This window comes from Balaenoptera physalus (assembly GCF_965194825.1).
Source record: "Balaenoptera physalus genome assembly, chromosome: 11".
NCBI classification, from domain to species: Eukaryota; Metazoa; Chordata; class Mammalia; order Artiodactyla; family Balaenopteridae; genus Balaenoptera; species Balaenoptera physalus.
In genome coordinates, this window is record NC_138896.1 from 22,198,893 (window position 1) to 22,214,340 (window position 15,448).

At 41.7% G+C, this 15,448-nt stretch overlaps 2 protein-coding genes across 2 annotated transcripts in view; one reads left to right on the forward strand and one right to left on the reverse strand.

Annotated features, from left to right (window-relative positions):
- The window catches only part of ZKSCAN8 (zinc finger with KRAB and SCAN domains 8), a 35,888-nt gene extending 23,424 nt beyond the window's left edge, over positions 1-12,464 (forward strand). The window contains exons 8-11 of the transcript XR_014251382.1: positions 676-825; positions 3,945-5,030; positions 7,269-7,376; positions 9,716-12,464. The gene's annotated coding sequence lies outside the window, so the exon portion shown is untranslated. The remainder of the gene's footprint in view (positions 1-675; positions 826-3,944; positions 5,031-7,268; positions 7,377-9,715) is intronic.
- The window catches only part of H1-5 (H1.5 linker histone, cluster member), a 127,339-nt gene extending 114,004 nt beyond the window's left edge, over positions 1-13,335 (reverse strand). The window contains exon 1 of the mRNA XM_082415517.1: positions 13,323-13,335. The gene's annotated coding sequence lies outside the window, so the exon portion shown is untranslated. The remainder of the gene's footprint in view (positions 1-13,322) is intronic.
- Positions 13,336-15,448: the final 2,113 nt, after the last annotated feature.

Sequence of the window (15,448 nt, forward strand, 5' to 3'; positions counted from 1 at the left end):
TGAAATATTTACCGGTGTACAGAGTGAGGTCGGAATCCAATTTAATGTTTTTCCAGATGATTACCCAGTTCTCCGCATACATTTATTGAAAAGTCTATTCATCTTTTTCTTACTGATTGGCTACCTTTATTATATGCTAGATTTCTGCCTGTGATTGCATCTATTTCTGGACCTTCTATTCTGAATTATTTGTTTATCTCATTCACCAGTGCCACACTGTTTAATTATTGAGGCTTTATAATATGTTTAAAATTCTTTAGGACAAGTGCCCCTTCATTGCCCTTCTTTTTCAGTTTTCCCAGGCGGAGTCTTGCTTGTTTAGTTTTCTATGTGAACTTTAAAATCTACTTATTAAAAAGTTCGTATTTTTATTGGAATAGTGTTAAATTTACAAATTAACATAGGGATTACTTTCTAAGACCTAAGCCTTGAGATACCATTCGCTGGTTCTGTTGGGAGGGAAATGGAAGGAGTTGGGACTGTAACAGATCTAGGTTCAAATTCCACCTCAGCTCTTTTATTAGTTGTCCAACCTCAGAAAACTTATCTGCTCCTTAGATTTCTTATATATGAGAGGATGACTGTAACGTCTGCCCTGCAGGATTAAAGGAGCTAAAAAGCCTAAAATGCCTTTTTCTGTGTAAATAGAATCCTTTCCACTCTTGCTCCTTTCAGGTCCTCAGCTCATGAACCACTGAGAGGGAAGCCTCCAGGATCCCAGAGCGGACCACCAGGTGCCTGGGGCGGGGTTCCGCGGAAGTCGACCTCTCCGAGCCAGTGGGGGCGTCAGAGGACCTGTCGGTTCATCAAATCACGGTTTTCCAGGTGAGACCTCTCTCGTCTTTCTCCTTGGGTTTGGATTGAGCTGTAGGGCGAAGAGCAGCAGAGAGGGTTACTACGCGCTGCACCTCGTTGCCTCACACCTGCCCCTCTACCTTGCGCCCCGACCCTTTCCTTCCCCTCACCCTGCCGCCCCTCCCCTTTCCCCGCCTTCTTCGCACACTCCTCCCTTCTCTTTTACTATCTTTTCCTTTCTCTCTTCCCACGGCTTCTTTTTCTGTCCTTTCCTTCCTCCCTCTCCTCTGGGCCGTTGCCGCACTGGCATTGCCGACTCCCCCAGAGACCCCCGAGTTCCCCAACAGCGTCTGGGAGGCTCGCAGGACTGACAATCGCTGGAGTGACCCTCCTCGCTTTTCTGGCGGGGCCGAATTCCAGGCGGGTGTGGGGAGGTGGAGGAGACTTTCTTTTCTCTTGGCTGTGTGCCCTCAGCTCTCCTTTGTTCTGATAACCTTAGTTATCAGACGATTGACGAGTGACGGACACTTGGCAATTTTATTTAGATGTTCTTGAAATACTTTCATTTTGCCTCAAAGGAAAAAATCAGTTTAGCTGAATGCTCTACTCATGGAAACTCCTTTCTTTTGGTATCTATATCGCATTCCCCTCTGCCTCCAACCTTTTTCTTCTGTTTAAATGATGAAAGCAAATGTCCCTCTTTCTTCTTTTTATTTTTATTTTTATTTATTTATTTATGGCTGTGTTGGGTCTTCGTTTCTGTGCTAGGGCTTTCTCTAGTTGTGGCAAGTGGGGGCCACTCTTCATCACGGTGCGCGGGCCTCTCACTATCGCGGCCTCTCTTGTTGCGGAGCACAGGCTCCAGACGCACAAGCTCAGTAATTGTGGCTCACGGGGCCCAGCTGCTCCGCGGCATGTGGGATCTTCCCAGACCAGGGCTCGAACCCATGTCCCCTGCATTGGCAGGCAGATTCTCAACCACTGCGCCACCAGGGAAGCCCCTCCCTCTTTCTTCTTGATAGCTTTTCTTTGGAATTAAAAATCTTAAGGTATCTGATAACAGCTCAGAAAGGTAACTTTATACATATTTGTAGCCCTTAAGATAATTTATCCAGAAAAAATACTGTATTTATTATCCTTTGTAGTTGCCTAAGGTCAATATCAGCAGTTTGGGGCTGTGAGGGGAATATATTAGGGAAAAGAAGGCATATTGAGGCAGTCACAGGAAAGGCTAATTCAAGTGTGAGCAAGCTACAGACCAGAAGGGGTTTGGGTAGGACTAGGAGTTCTCTGTGTTTTGCTAAGGGCAAAGCGACTTGCACCACATGCTTCCATTGTAGCCATGTTTCTGGACTCTGGGCAAGGGTTCATTTGCATGTGACCTGTGCACTGAGTTAGCCTTTTTCAGTGTTGCCAAGGAGCTACTGTTCGGAGAAACTTGATAGAACAACATCACTTAGAAATGGTACAGTTCCTAAGCCATGGAAGGTATAGTGTCCCTATGAAAGTAAACCTGTGACTGATCTGTGGGGCTCGAAACTGGATTAAGGAAATCAGAGGCTTAAAAAGTACATGTTTGTATAAAGAAATATTGGAAAGACACAAGAAGCTAATAAAATTGATTACCTATGGAGGTGGCAAACTGAGGGGATCAGAGTGGAAACAAGTCTTCTTTTTGTATATCTTTTGAGACCATTTTGACTTTTGAATTGTATATTACCTATTCAAAAACATAGACAAATTTTTAAATAACATTTTCAGAATAGTTTCTGATCTCTGGGCATTTTAGATTAACAGAAAAATTGTGAAGATAGTACAGAGAGTTCTTATATCCCCCCACACCCAGTTTCCTTTTCTTTTTTTTTTTTGGCTGCGCCACGTGGCATGTAAAATCGTAGTTCCCCAACCAGGGATCAAACCTGTGCCCACTGCATTGAAAGCATGGATTCTTAACCACTGGATCACCAGGGAAGTCCCCAGTTTCCCCTGTTATTAACATCTTACATTATATAGAATACTTATCACAACTATTGAGTTACTATTGCCTATTATTATTAAAGTCCATACTTTATTCACGCTTCCTTAATTTTTACGTAATGTTCTTTTTTCTAGTCCAGGATCCCATCCAGCATACCATATTACATTTAATTGTCATGTCTCCATAGGCTCCTCTTGACTGTGACAGTTTCTCAGACTTTCCTTGTTTTTGATGACTTTAACAGTTTTGAGGAGTACTTTCAGGTTTTTTGTAGAATGTTACTCAGTTGAAATTTGACTGATGTTTTTCTCATTGTCATGCTGAGGTTAGAGGTTTGGGGGTGTTGACTTATCACTGTTGAGACATAAAACAATTTGTAAGATGGAAAAAGGCAGAGGGGGATAATTTGTGTAATTTGAGTTTGAAGCAAAAGTTTTATTAAGTTTGGAGATAGAATTGAGTTTGTTCCCAGGGGATAAGAGAGTGGGAGAAATCCAACAAGTTATCCACACATTGGTCTGAATTATAAAGATGGAGTGGATCCTTCTTTGGAGAGATAAAGGGTCTGTTCTGTCACAGTTCCAGAGAAGACAAAGCACCCCTGTTGCTAAGATACTGTCTGTCATAGCAACATCAGCTGCAGCAATAGTAGAGGTAGCAGTAGACAGAGCTTCTTTTATCTTCATGTCTCTCTTCCAACCCAAATTGTGTGGACTTGTGTGAGTGGTAAAACACAACGATGATGTTATTGTCATTTTTCCCAAACTAATTAATTATCAGTTGAATTTCTGGTTTTTTGCCTTCTCTATTCCTGTGCTCCATCTGCTCTGCTATCTGAAAATCTCTGCAACTCCTATCTTGTTTCCCAATTTAATTAAATATGATAAAAAGTCTTAAGTAGAAACTATCTATTATATGCTCGCTTATATCCCAGATTTTGTGCTTTAAATACCTTTATAAAGGGTAGACTTAAATAGTTATTTGAGTCAGGTGTTCATTCCAATAGTTCTGTGTTGGTACAGACTGAAGAAAAACATTTGATCTGGCCACCGTGTGATCGGTATGTCCTGGGTTTGTGGAACATGTTTGAGAGTCCTAGTTTAGTCTTTATTACATCATATTGCTTTAGCATCAGGGAATAAATTACATTTGAAAGGTCTGTTTATTCCAGGAATCAAGGCCAAAGGTATGAACAAGGTGTCAATTCTGAAGGGAAGATTTTTGTAAGGATGGACCCACACCCGAAGGTCCCCAGCATATATGATAGGGATACTTTACAGATTCCTGAGAATAAAAAAGCTTTTCAGTATGAGAACCAGTTAGAAAGGCATGAGGACAAGCCTGAAGAAGAAAGAGGGTATAAATGCAGTGAGTGTGGAAAGAAGTTTGCACAGAGCTCAAGCCTTGTTCGACATCGGAGAGTCCACACCGGAGAGAAACCCTATGAGTGTGATCACTGTGGAAAAGCCTTCAATGCACGCTCAACCCTCACTGTGCATGAAAGAATCCACACTGGTGAGAAACCCTATACTTGTAATGAGTGTAGGAAAGCATTCAGTGTGAGGGCGCACCTGATTATACATCAGAGAATCCACAATGGAGAGAAACCCTATGAATGTAATGAATGTGGCAGAGCATTTAGTGTGAGCTCAGACCTCATCAAACATCAGAGAATCCACTCTGGTGAGAAACCTTATGAGTGTGATGAGTGTGGGAAAGCCTTCAGTGTGAGCTCAGACCTCATCAAACATCAGAGAATCCACACAGGAGAGAAGCCGTATGAGTGTAAGGAGTGTGGGAAGGCCTTCTATGTGAACTCAGCCCTTATTAATCACCAGAGGATTCATTCTGGAGAAAAGCCCTATAAGTGTGGAGAATGCAGGAAAGCATTCAGCCAGATCTCAACTCTTATTCTTCATCAGAGAATCCATACTGGAGAGAAACCATACGAGTGTGACGAGTGTGGGAAAGCATTCCGTGGGAGCTCTAATCTTACTAAACACCAGAAAATACATGCCAAAGGAAAGTGTCATCAGTGACTTACATGGTGAAGATATTACAAAGGCCTTTTTTTTTAATATCAGAAGTTGTCACCAAAGGAAGGGTACGGTAAAAGTTAATGTTTTAATTGACACTTCGTTTCTTGGAATATCGAAGAAGTGAGAAGTCAATGAAAAAGGACTCCATCATCGTAATGATTGATTTAAGTCTCTAAGACCACATCTACTTCTGAGAATGCAGTTTTACAACTCATAAGGTAAATTATACCATAATGTAGTTTGTTATGTTTTAGTAAGAGCAAACTTCAGTATTTCAAACATGATTTTTCCTTTTCTTACGTGCAAGCCTTTTGTTTTTGTTGTTGCTACCAGTATTATAGGTGAAACATTAAATTTTGAAATTGGAAGTAATGTTGGTTGGTGAGACAGGGACTACATATCCTCATTGAATCTGCAAATAACTAACCTATTGGTCTTGATTTCTTTGGCTTTGATGTACTACTATGCTCTTAGAGATGGTTAGATGAGTTAGTGACCTCGTGGCAGAAGGCATACTCTCTCTTTTTAGCTAGGAATCCCAACTGATAGTTCTCCAAGGTTATTCTTTTTTTTTTTTTTTTGACCATGCCATGCGGCTTGCAGGATTTTAGTTCCCCAACCAGGGATCAAACTCTGGCCCTCTGCAGTGAAGGGGCTGAGTCCTAACCACTGAACCGCCAGGGAATTCCCTCTTCAAGGTTATTCTTGCTTAGTTAAAGCCCCAGACCTGGGTAAGACTCCACACTCCCAACGCAGGGGCCCAGGTTTGATCCCTGATCAGGGAACTAGATCCCACATGCTGCAACTAAGAGTTCGAATGCCACAACTAAAGATCCTGCATGCTGCAACGAAGATCCCATGTGCTGCAGCCAAGACCCAGTGCAGCAAATAAATACATAAAAATAAATTAATTAATTTTTTAAAAAAGGTTAATTATAAGCCCCAGGCCTTTTGGACTTAATAATCCAATAAACCCCAGAACTTAACTGAGCTTCCTAAACCAAAAACCTCTCAAAGAGTGTCAGGTGCTTCCGACCCTTGCATTCAGTGTTTCTCAAAGTGTAATGTGGCATATGCAAAGACTCAGAGGTATGAGAATGGAACAAGCTTGGGGAACTGTTGTTGAGTTGGGTTTGGCATTAGTGTTAGGATGACTTTCAATGATCTGTTTGAGAATAGAGATGCAGACGTAGAGAACAGAGGTGTAGACACGGGGGTGGGGGGGATGAACTTGGAGATTGGGATTGACATATGTGCACTGCTGTGTGTAAAACATAGCTAGTGGGAACCTGCTGTATAGTGCAGGGAGCTCAGCTTGGTGCTCTGTGGTGACCTAGATGGGTGGGATGGGGTGGGGGCGGGAGGGAGGGGATATATGTACACATGTAGCTGATTCACTTCGTTGTACAGCAGAAACTAACCCAACACTGTAAAGCAACTATACTCCAATTAAAAAAAAGAACAAAAACGATCTATTTGAGTGACTATGTGAAGCTTGATATCTGTAATCAACCAGGAGAGCTCAGATTTGGGAGGTGGTAGAAAGTTAATGAATTCAATTAGAGAAATGTCTTTGTTATATCTGTGGAAATCCCAGTAGAGCTGTTCACCAGACTATAGCCTAACTTCCTAACTATCCCCAGGCCTAAAACTCAAACTCTGTATTCTCTGCACATATGAAACTCAAAGGAAATCTGGACTTTAAAATTACTTTGTTATTATTTTTCTATTTTAGTAGTGATTTCTTACTCCTGGGTAATGGGCCTGAAATCCTTTTGATCCCTGAAACTTAGTAATTCGAGGTACAAGGTGAGCACCAAATTGATAGAAATTGCAGATTGCTTTGGTCCACACTGTGGACAAGTAGGAGGGAACACTGTGGGAAGTTGAAGTGGTATTCACTTCAGAGTAAGACTCTGTGTTGCGAAGGATGCACAGTTTCCCTGAATTCTCATCAGCAATTCAAGCAAGTCAGCTATAAGACACACTGGATTCCAGGTAGCTCTAAGCTAACTTGTGCCCTCAAACACTGAGGTGACAGACGCATGTTAAAAAGCACATCATGAAGTCTCTGTTATTGAGGTGGTGCTTACCACACTACTCAGGTAACTTTAGGCCTGGACATGGGGCCTGAAGGCGGAGAATGTCATGGTTCTGCAGCTCAAATTGAGGAGATAGGACCTCACTCAGGGCATGAGGCATGTTAGAGAAAGTAAGGCACGTACTTACAGGCAGTGAAGGGCCTCAAAGAAGCACCAGGAAGTTGACTTTGCTATGCTGGGTTGAAGGTGTTAATTCTTTGCCCTACTTTTTCCTGCCTTTGGCAATTGAAGGACACTGTGGTTTCCCCCTGCTCTGCTCTGGAGAGAGTTCCCTGTCACCCCCTGTCTATGTTGTTATCGCCATTGTTTTCAGTATTTACCTCTTAGGGCCCAGCTATCTTGGTTTGTTCATAGGATGGTGGTTTGCAGACAGAGTCATCTGGGTGGAGAACACCCTTCTGGGATCAGCACTGAAGTGATGCCATATCCCACCCAGACCAGCACAACTGTGATTCCTAAGCAGTAAGTAGTGAGTATTCTGAAAACTTTGAAGGAATAGACATTCTGGAAAAAGAAATTTCATTTACTGAAGAATTGAGCGTTAGGAGATCAGGATATATGTAACATGGTTTTTCCTTATAAGCTCAAATTAAGGTATTAGTGATTATCTATTTTAGGTTGGACCTTGTGTCAAGTACTAGGAATACAAAGATAAATGAAAAAAGCACCCTACTCTCCAGAGGCTTACAGTCTATTTGTGGACAGGGAGAAAGGAGTAGATAGAAAATAATAATTACAGTGATAAAGCCATTGGATTTATACCGAATGCTTTGCATTGTAAGTGTAACAAGTACTTATGAGAAGGTTGGAAAAGCTTTGAAGGAGGATGAAATCTTGAAGAAAGAATGAGTTCTTCAGCCACATGAAAAGGAATGAAGGAAGGTACAGTGGGAATAACATGTGAAAATCATGGTGCATCTGGGAGAGAAGAAGGAAGTTTTCAATGTGTATGATTTTTCAGACCTGACCATAGGCAGTTACAAAGGCTTTATCCCTCATGGGTGTAAAGCTACCCTCCTACATAAGACTTCGAGGCACAGCCAGTGCATGCAGTCTCTGAAGGGAGTTGCAGTCAAAGACTCAGACCGCCTGGCCAGCCATGCTTTTAGGCATATCTGTACTCTTAGCCCAGGCACCTCCTTTTGGGGCCCTTTTTACTGGGGGTCTTGCCCGAGTAACTCTTCAAGATTCTCTCACTGCAATAAGGCAAGACACTTTTCTTCACTCTGACTCAGTACTAGTACTTTTACAATCCTAGCCTTTCCCCTCTTTCTTCCCCTGGCCTCCGGGTCCAGAAAGTGACTGGAGCCTTTTGTTTGGTGCTGTCTTGGCAGTGACACAGTCCCCACACCTGTGCTGATTCACCTGACCCCTGCCTGGCACTGTTGCATGGATAAGAATAAAACACTGCAGGAGCCAGCACTTTTTTGTTGTTGGGCCTCTTGCTAATGCTATTGCAGTAAGTGATTAAAGGCTTGGCTGTTACTTTCATTTTTGCCTGTGTTAACTGACTAATGCAACACATTCTCACCACTCTAGGATCCAGGCTAGAAGAATACTCCTACCTTGAATATGCTGCTGTTATGCCAAAAGAAAAACAGTGGTAGGACCACATGATGGCTTTTAAAGCATCTATTCAGGAGGAGCATATGTCATTTCCACTTAACGTTTCGTTAGTCAAAGCAGGTCAAATCACCAAGCTTACTATCCATAGGGTGGAGAAAAATAAAGCTTACAAAGAGGACAGTGAATAACTAAGAAAAGTAATATAATTTACCATTGAGATAATGGATCTACCATATTGGCCAATATTTTTGGAATGCTTCCTATGCTGGGGCTTATTCTGAGTACCTTACATGTGTATTTTTCTCAATAAAAAATAATGAAATGATATACATACTACTATATTCCCATTTTACAGCTAAAAATATTGAGGAACAGAGACAGCTAGGAAACGGTAGAGCCAGGAATTGAAACCAGAAGTTCAACTTGACAATGTTTTCTCCTAACCACTATTCTATATTATGAAAGTTTTGATCTGAAGGTTGTTTATGCACCACAGTGGGCCAGTGTGTTATGCTGGTAAAAACTTTAAAGGTGAAATTCAAGAGCCCTTGGTCTCAACCTATCTTTACCTCTAAGTAATCCTGTTACCTAGGCTAATGCCACCTAGCTGGGCCTCAGTTTTACATCCTTAAAAATAAGGAGACAGGCTAGATATTCTCTGATACACCTTACAGCTTTGAGGTTTTTATCATCTTTCCAAATAGATAGTAAAATGCTTTGTAATGTGATGACCTCTTCTTTAATCTGCTACTTTCTATATTGTTATGTTCACTGGAGCTCTTGAACAAATGAGTCTCTTCACCAGTCCCTTCTTTCTATTTTACTTCTCCTGCTTTACATTAGTGATGATACTAACAATGAGTAGCTTCCATTTATTTAGACCTATTCTGTTCCTGGTACTTTTTCAGGCTCCTTAGGGTAAATTATTTCATTTAAAAGTATAGATGCTATATTTAGAAAAGAAGCAAAGGTGGAAAAAAAAATGCTCTAAACATCCCTTTTAAGAACTTAAAGCACAGGAAAGTAAACCCAAGAAAGCAGAAGGAAGAAAATACTAAAGATAAGAGCAGAAATTAATGGAAAGCAAGTATGTATTCTTACTTAGAACTTTCACACATAGAGTTGTGTTTTATGTAGTTTCTCTCTGTAGGCTACTCTCATGTATGTTACATTTGACTCCCTCTTTCTGCCTCTGGGGAAAAGATGCTAATTTCATGACCAATCTGTTCTTTCAGATGGTGACTCCTGGCCTTAAATAAGGAGTCTGTTTCAAAGCAGAGTTTTCCAAGAAGTCTAACACGCAAGGGAGATGTTCAGAAGACTTAGTGGGAACATCATCAGGGGCTCCACACTGGACAAGTTCATGGACTTCTGAATAATTTACCCAAGTGGGAGAGGAGCCCCTTTGAGGACGCACAACTTACATTGCCTCAAGCCATGGAGAATATCACTCCGATAAAGAGGCCTAAGATACCTGGGAGAATTCACCCTGAAGTTCAGTCCTGTCGATGCTGTGGGCGTGGGAAATTCTCCATTCAGCTTGTGCACAATTTCCAACTTCAACTGTAATAAAAGAAGCAGCCACTCGTAAAGTGAGTGGAAGTCATTAAGCCAAAGATATCCCTCCCTCATAAGACAAACCCTGGCACACTAGCAGCCCTGACCAAGCACCAGCACATGCAAACTTAAAGAAAGCCCTATAGATCCTCAACCAGGAACGACCTTCAGTGTAATCCCAAGTCTCAATAAACAGCAGAGAAGCCATCCTGAAAAGAGTTTCATGAGAATTAAGAATGTGGCAAAACCTTCAGACACTGGAGTGATCTTAGACATCAGAGAACCCTTGGGGATATCTTCATTGTCAGAAGCCTTCTCTGTGAGCTCAAGTCTCATTGAACATAAGCAAATTCATTTTGGACAGGAGCCTTATCTATGTCACGAATGTGGCAAAGCCTTTAAGTTCTCTGATAGCCTTGCTAAATATCAGAGAATCCACACTGAAAAGAAAACTTACTGGTGTAAAGAGTATAATACTGTAGGATTCACTGTGTTTTGAGTCTGGTCACCCGCCAAAGAACCCACAATGGAAAGCACCATTATGAATGTAGTGAGTGGGGGAAGGCCTTCGTTTGGAAGCCAGCACTTAATTACCAGAAAACCCATGCTAGAGAGAAAATCCGTAAATATTAAAATGTGGGAAGGCCTTCACTTAAAAGCTCTATCTTATACATTGGAAAATCCATACTGGAACAAAACCCTATGTATGTATGACCACTGTGGGGACGCTTTCAGCGTTAGCTCAGCTCTTAAAGTGTAACAAAAATTCCTTGTGGGGAAAAGCTCTTTAAGGGTAAATAATGTAGGAAAGCCTTCAGTCAAAGTTCATATCTTATCAGGAATTCCCTGGCAGTCCAGTAGGACTCCACACTTTCACTGCCCCCCACCAAAAAAAAAGAAAGAAAAAAAAAAAAAGATCAGATCATGTCAAACATCAGGGTCCACAATGGAGAGAAGCTTTATGACTGGGACAGGTGTGGGGAAATCTCTTGAACTCATCTCTTACTAAACAGAGGATACACAACAAAAATGAACCTCAATAGTCAAATATGTGGTAGAGGTATAACATAGAACTTTTCAACATCAAATGTCACCACTAAGAAAAAAACCCAATTGCAAAAAATCACTTTAATTGGCATTATTTTATGCAGTTAGACAAGTATTATCAGAGAGACTTTGTCAGGTCACTTTGGGCAAAGTTGAATTAGAACAGATTCCTGTGACAGATCTCAGTGGATATTTAACTGTCTTTGGCACAGTTAGCTTTTCATTTTCTACAGTAAATGTAGAGAGAGTAGGGGGATGTCTTTAAAACTAACCACAACCTTGGATAATCCAAATACTATTACATTTATTTTTTGTTTGGAATTCATGATGCTAATTAAATACTTTTTCTAAGAATGATTTTGACATTGATTCCTGGGATGCAACAGGTATACACTTCGACCAGACTTACTCCCTTTTACTTTTTTTTTTTAAACATCTTTATTGGAGTATAATTGCTTTACAATGGTGTGTTAGTTTCTGCTGTATAACAAAGTGAGTCAGCTGTACTTATACATATATCCCCATATCCCCTCCCTCTGTCTCCCTCCCATCCTCCCTTCCCACCCCTCTAGGTGGCCACAAAGCACCGAGCTGATCTCCCTGTGCTATGCGGCTGCTTCCCACTAACTATTTTATATTTGGTGGTGTATATATGTCCACGCCACTCTCTCACTTCGTCCCAGCTTACCCTTCCCCCTCCCCGTGTTCTCAAGTCCATTCTCTACGTCTGCGTCTTTATTCCTGTCCTGCCCCTAGGTTCGTTAGAACCGTTTTGGTTTTTTTTTTAGATTCTGTATATATGTGTTAGCATACGGTATTTGTTTTTCTCTTCTGACTTACTTCACTCTGTATGACAGACTCTACGTCCATCTACCTCACTACAAATAACTCAATTTCGTTTCTTTTTATGGCTGAGTAATATTCCATTGTATATATGTGCCACATCTTCTTTATCCATTCATCTGTCGATGGACACTTAAGTTGCTTCCATGTCCTGGCTATTGTAAACAGTGCTCTAATGAACATTGTGGTACATGACTCTTTTTGAATTATGGTTTTCTCAGGGTATATGCCCAGTAGTGGGATTGCTGGGTCGTATGGTAGTTCTGTTTTTAGTTTTTTAAGGAACCTCCATACTGTTCTCCATAGTGGTGGTATCAATTTACATTCCCACCAACAGTGCAAGAGGGTTCCCTTTTCTCCACACCCCCTCCAGCATTTATTGTTTGCAGATTTTTTTATGATGGCCATTCTGACCCGTGTGAGGTGATACCTCGTTGTAGTTTTGATTTGCATTTCTCTAATGATTAGTGATCCCTTTTTATCGTGTTAGTATATCTGGGAAATGCAGCAAATAAATATCTGTGTTTTGGTAAATCATTTCACAAAATTTCCTATCATTTGTTAAACAAAAAAAAAAGATGGTGAAATGTGGGTGGGCCATGTGCACATGTGATATGCTGAACACAGACCGTATTTACCCCATTCATCTTTGTGTCTCTAATATTTAAAATAGTGACTGACACAGAGAAGGCTTGTGACACATGTTGTTGAATGACTGCTTGAAGGGCTGTTTATGGGTTGGTATCTATTCAGCCTGAAGAGGGATCTCTAATTGTTTGCTATAGGATCTGCCCTCTTCCCAGACCTGGTCAAGAAGTAACCTTGGGTGCTCAGTGGGGATTGATTACAAACTCATTTCATGGTGCATCATAATCATTGGTCTGTGTGTGGCCTTACTTTCAATTTTATACATTTAGGCTTTTAACCAACTCCTTATTATAAACAGTCTTGGTCTGAACACCTTTGGGAGTTTTTCTGGAAAACATACACAGGAATGAAATTGCTGGGTCATAGGTTAGGCACTATGTCAATTTTACTAGCAGGTAATGGTTCCTGTTCCTTGGGAACTAAGAGATCTATCTGGTGCCTTACATGATCATGATGTCACCTTTTCTGTGTGGGTTCCTAAGAGCAGCAGATATCCCAACCAGCCAGGCACCCTCTCATCTGGTGAGGATGGGGTGAGGTGAATCTCCAAGGTAGGAATAAAGAAACTTCAACTTCAAGAATAATGCCTGACTTCTCAGGGTCTGTTGAAGCAAACTGATTATACTATTTAAAATACAATGTGGTTAGGGACTTACCTGGTAGTCCAGAGTATAAGACTCCATGCTCCCAATGCAGGGGGCCTGGGTTCAATCCCTGGTCAGGGAACTAGATCCCACATGCCAAAACTAGGTGTTCTCATGCCGCAACTAAGAAGCCTACGTGCTGCAACTAAAAGATCCCACATGCCACAATGAAGATCCAGCATGCTGCAACTAACACCTGGTGCAGCCAAAAATAAATACTTTTAAAAATACTGAAAAAATAAAATACAGTGTGATTAAAAGCTATATATCAGACCATGTTGTGGATAAAGGGGAAAATGAAAGCTTTTTCCCTTCTACCTAAGAACATCATCCCAAAAAGGGGGTGTACCGAGTGCATAGGTCCTGACATTGGGCCTGGAGACACTAAAATTGGATTCTGGGGACTGCCAAAGTGAGGGTTAGTGCTGGTAAATTCCTTCCCTTTGGTGTGTGGGACCCCAGATGACCACACTCTAAAAATAAGGGTGAACCACACACAGACAGGCTCACCCAGGGGGCTGCAGCTCAGCTTTTTTTTTTTTTTTTTTTTAATGGAAGTGCCTTTTTTTTTTTTTTTTTAGAGATTGGAGTTTATTTATTTATTTTTGGCTGTGTTGGGTCTTCGTTTCTGTGCGAGGGCTTTCTCTAGTTGTGGCCAGCGGGGGCCACTCCTCATCGCTGTGCGCAGGCCTCTCACTATCGCGGCCTCTCTTGTTGCGGAGCACAGGCTCCAGACGCGCGGGCTCAGTAATTGTGGCTCACGGGCCTAGTTGCTCCGCGGCATGTGGGATCTTCCCAGACCAGGGCTCGAACCCGTGTCCCCTGCATTGGCAGGCAGATTCTCAACCACTGCGCCACCAGGGAAGCCCTGCAGCTCAGCTTTTGAATTTCTCAATTTCTACAGTTGGATTTAAGTGATTCCATATTGCTAGTGCCCTCAGGTACCAGGATATCCTCTCTGTAAGGACGTAATAGTCTATTAGCTCTGAAATTATTACTATTTTTTTAATAAATCACATTAGGATTTTTTTTTAATTTTATTTATTTATTTATTTATTTATTTATTTATTTATCGCTGTGTTGGGTCTTCGTTTCTGTGCGAGGGCTTTCTCTAGTTGCGACAAGTGGGGGCCACTCTTCATCGCGGTGCGCGGGCCTCTCACTATTGTGGCCTCTCTTGTTGCGGAGCACAGGCTCCAGACGCGCAGGCTCAGCAATTGTGGCTCACGGGCCTAGTCGCTCTGCGGCATGTGGGATCTTCCCAGACTAGGGCTCGAACCCGTGTCCCCTGCATTGGCAGGCAGATTCTCAACCACTGCGCCACCAGGGAAGCCCCTCAAATTATTTTTACAAGCAATTTTGCGAAAACTTTTTTTTAAACTAGGCACAAGAGAAGACAAATAATGCAAAGAAAAGTCAACAGAAGCAATTGAGAGTAGAAACATTTCTACTGGGAATTCAGAATTTGAGTTACTGGGCACAGATTTTAAAATAATACGTGCAATGTTCAGAAATGAAAGATAAGAATTTTAACAAAAAATGGGGAACAATGAAAAGAACTAAATGGAAATTCTGAAATTGAAAAACAAAAACAAAAAATTTGTGGATGCATATAGCAGCAGATGAAACAGCTGAAGAAAAGATGAGTGAACTACATAGTTGAGAAGAAAATATCTAGAATGAAGCACAAAAAGGACAAAAAGGATGGATTATATAGGAAAAGGGTAAGAGACAGAGAATACAGATCTAAAATATTTGTAATTAGGGTTGCAAGAGAAATTAACAAAATCGAAGCCAGACACAATATTTAAATATATAACAACTAAGAACTTCCTAAAATTTTTTTTTTTATAAATTTATTTATTTTATTTATATATTTTTGGCTGTATTGGGTCTCCGTTGCTGCGCGCGGGCTTTTTCTAGTTGTGGCGAGAGGGGGCTTCTCTTCGTTGCGGTGCGCAGGCTTCTCATTGCGGTGGCTTCTCTCGTTGTGGAGCACGGGCTTCTCATTGCGGTGGCTTCTCTCGTTGTGGAGCACGGGCTCTAGGCACACGAGCTTCAGTAGTTGTGGCACGCGGGCTCAGTAGTTGTGGCTCGTGGGCTCTAGAGCGCAGTCTCAGGAGTTGTGGTGCACGGGCTTAGTTGCTCCGCGGCATGTGGGATCTTCCCGGACCAGGGCTTGAACCCGTGTCCCCTGCATTGGCAGGCGGATTCTTAACCACTGCGCCA